Consider the following 6,041-nt stretch of genomic DNA (forward strand, 5'->3'; position numbering starts at 1 on the left):
AAGAAAGATCATAAGATTGCAGGGCATATGTGCAAGGCGCCTGTATGTTTTAAGGGGAACTTAGATAATGTCTAGTTCAGATATTACATCCATCCATCCATCCATCCATTGTCTCCCGCTTATCCGAGGTTGGGTCGCGGGGGCAGCAGCTTGAGCAGAGATGCCCAGACTTCCCTCTCCCCGGCTACTTCTTCTAGCTCTTCCGGGAGAATCCCAAGGCGTTCCCAGGCCAGTCGACAGACATAGTCCCTCCAACGTGTCCTGGGTCTTCCCTGGGGCCTCCTCCCGGTTGGACGTGCCCGGAACACCTCACCAGGGAGGCGTCCAGGAGGCATCCTGATCAGATGCCCAAGCCACCTCATCTGACTCCTCTCGATGCGGAGGAGCAGCGGCTCTACTCTGAGCCCCTCCCGGATGACTGAGCTTCTCACCCTATCTTTAAGGGAAAGCCCAGACACCCTGCGGAGGAAACTCATTTCAGCCGCTTGTATTCGCGATCTCGTTCTTTCGGTCACTACCCATAGTTCATGACCATAGGTGAGGGTAGGAACATAGATCGACTGGTAAATTGAGAGCTTCGCCTTGCAACTCAGCTCCTTTTTCACCACGACAGACCGATGCAGCGCCCGCATTACTGCGGATGCCGCACCGATCCGCCTGTCGATCTCACACTCCATTCTTCCCTCACTCGTGACAAGATCCCGAGATACTTGAACTCCTCCACTTGAGGCAGGATCTCGCTACCAACCCTGAGAGGGCACTCCACCCTTTTCCGGCTGAGGACCATGGTCTCGGATTTGGAGGTGCTGATTCTCATCCCAGCTGCTTCACACTCAGCTGCGAACGATCCAGAGAGAGCTGAAGATCACGGCCTGATGAAGCAAACAGGACAAACATCATCTGCAAAAAGCAGTGACCCAATCCTGAGCCCACCAAAACCGGACCCCCTCAACGCTCTGGCTGCGCCTAGAAATTCTGTCCATAAAAAGTTATGAACAGAATCGGTGACAAAGGGCAGCCCTGGCGGAGTCCAACTCTCACTGGAAACGGGTTCGACTTACTGCCGGCAATGCGGACCAAGCTCTGGCACCGATCGTACAGGGACCGAACAGCCCTTATCAGGGGGGCCGGTACCCCATACCCCTCGGAGTACCCCCCACAGGATTCCCCGAGGGACACGGTCGAATGCCTTTTCCAAGTCCACAAAACACATGTAGACTGGTTGGGCAAACTCCCATGCACCCTCCAGGACCCTGCTAAGGGTATAGAGCTGGTCCACTGTTCCGCGACCAGGACGAAAACCACACTGTTCCTCCTGAATCCGAGGCTCGACTATCCGACGGACCCTCCTCTCCAGGACTCCTGAATAGACTTTTCCAGGGAGGCTGAGGAGTGTGATCCCTCTGTAGTTGGAACACACCCTCCGATCCCCCTTCTTAAAGAGGGGGATCACCACCCCCGGTCTGCCAATCCAGAGGCACTGTCCTTGATGTCCATGCGATGTTGCAGAGGCGTGTCAACCAAGACAGTCCTACAACATCCAGAGCCTTGAGGAACTCCGGGCGTATCTCATCCACCCCCGGGGCCCTGCCACCAAGGAGTTTTTTGACCACCTCGGTGACCTCAGTCCCAGAGATATTACATCATTTACAGAATCATAAGATAGAGGGGTATTTAAAGCTCCCCTTAGCCGTTGTTCAGGGTTCAGAGGAACAGACTGCTGCGACGGACTGTGCTCTCTGGATCTCTACTTTCTGTGACTCCTGATGTAGAATAAACAAGAACTTGTGAAAAACATCACCTGCTGTCGAGTCTGCAATTTCTTTCGCCCACAGTTTCTGGCGCCCAGACGTGGGGCAGGAGACGGGCAGACGACTCCCTGAGCAAGATCACCCAGTGAAGCCACAAGTGCACCAATTTCGGCCGAATCGGTTAGGACCAGCTCCGGTAAAAGTTAGGACTGGCCTGTCCTGGGCATTTCCTGCGTGGGGAGTCGCCGGCCTCCTCCTAGCCGAAGCGAAAGGCGACTGACGAGATTTTCCAGGCAGGCGGACGGAGTCGCAGTAAGTAGATCGGGGGATTCCCGTATGTTTGACTGGTGGTGCTGGAAATAGAATTAAGAAAGAGAAAGAAAAGTCTAGACAAAGAGATGAAAATACTGTATCAAACCGTAGGAGGGTAATAGGGATTCATGCAGAGTGACGGCACAGTGTGAATGTTAGTAAGTTACCCCTTGTGAAGTGGAGTGAAAGAAGTAAGTGGCATGCTTCTAAATTTATAGAGGAATGGGGGTGAAAGGGGCAGTTAGAGAACGTGTGAAAATTTGAGAAAAAGGGGAGGTCGAGTTTTCTGCTCACTGTCTAGTCATACTCTCGTCTCAACGGGTTGCTTAAGGTGACGGAGACTATACCCTGGCAGATTGACGCATACAAAAGGTCTGATGAAAGGATAGTGGTCTCACCCATATCCTAGACTCGGCTGGACGTATTGATGTAGTATTCTGCTGACCCGAAATCAGACACGAAGTCACCTGTAGCTGAAATCCGGGGACGGGAGCGGACAGCAAGTAGAACGAGGAAATAAACGAGGGTTGAGTCATTCTCTGTTGATTTCTGCCGCTCACTATGGGGAAAAATAAATAGCTAGCCAGTCAAACAGGTCCCCCAATGTCCTCAAAACCTAATGTTAGAAGGATTATTTTTGGAGAATCACCAGGCTCCACATACAAGCGGACCAAAAAAAAAAAAAGGGCATGTAGGACGTGGAATAAGCACAGTGGGGGTAGATGAGTGAGAAACAGGAAATTAGAAAAATATTATGTAGAAATGCACAAGGATGTTGTATGTAGAAATGTACGAGGATGTTGTAACAAAGGTCCGTGTTATGTATGACAGATGGGAGTTGGTTATTAAAGATCGTAATTTAAAGGCAGTACAGAAATGAATTATTGGCCGCAGAAGTTAAAACTAGAAAGGAAAAAAATAGTTATTTATAGCGTTACAGAAAGTGCAAGCAGATTCGGGACCGCAGTCGAATGAGAAGCGGAAGAAGAGCGAAAAAAAAAAAAAAAAAAAGACCCGTTATATCCCGTACTTGCTCCCCCACCTTTCCTACACTATCCACATCCACAGCCCCCACCTTCTCCTCCACCACCTCCAGCGCCCACCGCACCAGAATTAAAAGATGATCCCTCGGGGTCTGGTTTCTTTGAAGAATATCATTATGATCCCTCATTACACACTGATCTGGGGGATGACAAAAGTAACGTAATGGGTGCGGCGGGTGGGTTTCACGATCCTAGAACCTCCATTTCACAACGCACTAGAAGTCAAACCCTATTCCTTCAGCCCCCTAATCAAAACACCACCTTTCAATCCCCCTTAAAGTCCCCCAAACCCCCTGGCCCGTTATTCGAATGCCCCCTGATTGAGATCCCAAAACCCCCCGACATGATTCAACGCAACCTGCAGGAGCCAATAACCCCACTACTGTAATGATACATCGTAACTGGGACATTCAAGAGCTGAAGGACGTTGTGTCCGAATTGCCTGATCCCAAAGTCATCGGTGGGTTAAAAAATTCATAGAACAATTGCAGCAGCTGTATGATATGTATAAGCCCAATGCCACAGAATGGACTCAGGTGCTGCGGAGAAAGCTTGGTACTACATGGGCCACTGTCAATCATGGACAGCATAACGGAAACCCGTGGCAGTGGAACGAGGCGTTGCCTCGAGGCCGGGATGAAGGTCCCTTTATTACGCAATGGGAACATGTTAAAATAATATTAAGGACAAGTATAAGAAAGGCAGAGACTGGTCTCTTATCTTGGCTGCCAAACAGAAAAAGGATGAGACAGTAGATGAATGGGCACACTGAATTTAAGAGTTAATGGCAACACACTCCGGCCTCGAAAATCCAGACAACCGAACTAAAGCTGCAGTTCCTCCTTTTGTTTCCGGACTTAGAAGCGACATCCAAAATAGGGTGTGCACTTCCTGTATTGGATGGGAGGCTGCCGCGTTTGAGGAAGTAAAACGTCACTGAGCGCATGCTGAACGACAGAGCAAGCAGAAAGAGTCAGACACCCAGATAAAGCTGATTGCAGCACAAATGAACTATTACACTGGTGGGGCCACTCCCGGCAGAAGTCGTGGACGTGGAGGATTTTTCCGGGGACAAGGGCGTGGACGGGGACGAGGTCGCGGATATATGCTACCTAATCCAAGTGGATCATCCACTCAGCTGCCTCCCCCTCCAGATCCAAACGCTACACCTTATGCTTGTTACGGGTGTGGTGAAATGGGACACTTCCACCGCAATTGCCCTCACAAGTGCCCACCCCCTCCTCCACCACCTGAACAATTTGATGTTTCATGGACATAGGAATCTGCAGGGACCCCCAGCCCTTCTCTTCAACTGCCTTTGCTCAGCCATAATTCAGAGACTGATCCATTATTGACTTTAATGGAGAATGGCACTGAAACTGTTTTCCTCGTGGACACAGGAGCCATGCGCTCAACCCTTTCGCTGAAGGAGGTTCCTGCCTCTCAAGATACGGTAACTGTGCTTACTGCTTCCGGACAACCACATGTTTTACTGGTTTCAAAGCCTCTTCGAGTTCAGCTGCATTCCAGTGGTTCCACTTTAACACACCGATTTCTTTTAAAACAGCTCTGTCCAGTTAACCTCTTAGGAAGGGATCTCATGACAAAACTTTCTCTCTCTATTTTCTATGACTGAACAAGGATTTTTCTGTTCAGCCCCAAAGCTCCTATGCCAGATTGCACCCTACCCCAAACCCTCTTTTGCAGCCTGGACTTTAAATATTTCCCCACACACCATCCTTCACAAAGCCCTACACTCTTTCCCCTCCTGCTTGTTTCCCAATCTCCAAGCCCCTGACACCCTACATTGCACCGCTCAATATTTCCCTGCAGAAGTAGACACCCCCTGGCTGGAATCTTTTCTTTCTTCAGGCACCTACCCCGAAACCCTTCACATTCCCTGTATTTTCATTTCATCCACAAAAACTGCTGCTTATGTTCATCTCACATGCTCACAGAATATTTTCTATCTTGGTGGTTCAGTCCCTCATGTTTCTTTAGCCAAATCAAATACCGTCCATTGGGTGGAAATTGGACCATGGGTAGAACAATGTCTTAATAGAACGGACTGGTCACATGTTGCTCCGGGTATCTTTGATACCTCAGATCATTTGATAACTAAAGTTGTGCTTCAAAATGATTTTTTAGCAAAACGTGCTCTGTGCCGTCCTTCCTTTTCTGTTTTTTCATTGCAAATCACCTCTCCCCCTTGGCTCTCTTCACTTCCTGATTTACTGTGGTCCCAAGGAAAGAATGATTATGGAAGGATAGCCCATTGTGAGCCTCTGGTGATTCATCCAAAGTCTTCCTTCCACCCGCACCGTGCCCAGTATCCTCTGTCTCCCGAAGCAGAGGCTGGCATATCCGCCGTACATTCCGATCTCGTGAAACGTGGAGCAATTATTCCAATTAAATACTCTCCAGTCAACTCCCCCATTCTCCCTGTCAAAAAGGCTGACGGTTCATGGCGCTTTGTTCAGGATCTCCACCAGGTTAATTCTGCTATCTTTTCTCGTGCACCTATTGTTCCTAACCCGTCCACTATTCTTTCCACCATACCCCCCTCCGCCCGTTATTTTTCTGTTATTGATTTAGCCAATGCTTTCTTCTCTATTCCTGTGCACCCTGATTCTCAATTCTAGTTTGCTTTTATTTTCCAAAACCGCCGATGGACCTGGACCGTCATGGCTCAGGGATATACTGAAGCCCCTTGTGTTTATGGACAAGCTCTTGCTCAAAATTTAGAAGGCTTTTGGCCAGATAAAGATAGTGTATTGATACAGTATGTAGATGATATAATGTTGTGTAGTACTACAAAAGAAAACTGTGAACAGGATACTCAGAAATTGTTATTATTTTTAGCAGAAAATGGCCGTAAAGTTTCTAAAGCAAAACTGCAGTTAATTCAAACAACTGTGAAATATTTAGGTCATGA

The sequence above is a fragment of the Erpetoichthys calabaricus genome, chromosome 4 (assembly GCF_900747795.2).
Source record: "Erpetoichthys calabaricus chromosome 4, fErpCal1.3, whole genome shotgun sequence".
Lineage (NCBI taxonomy): Eukaryota > Metazoa > Chordata > Cladistia > Polypteriformes > Polypteridae > Erpetoichthys > Erpetoichthys calabaricus.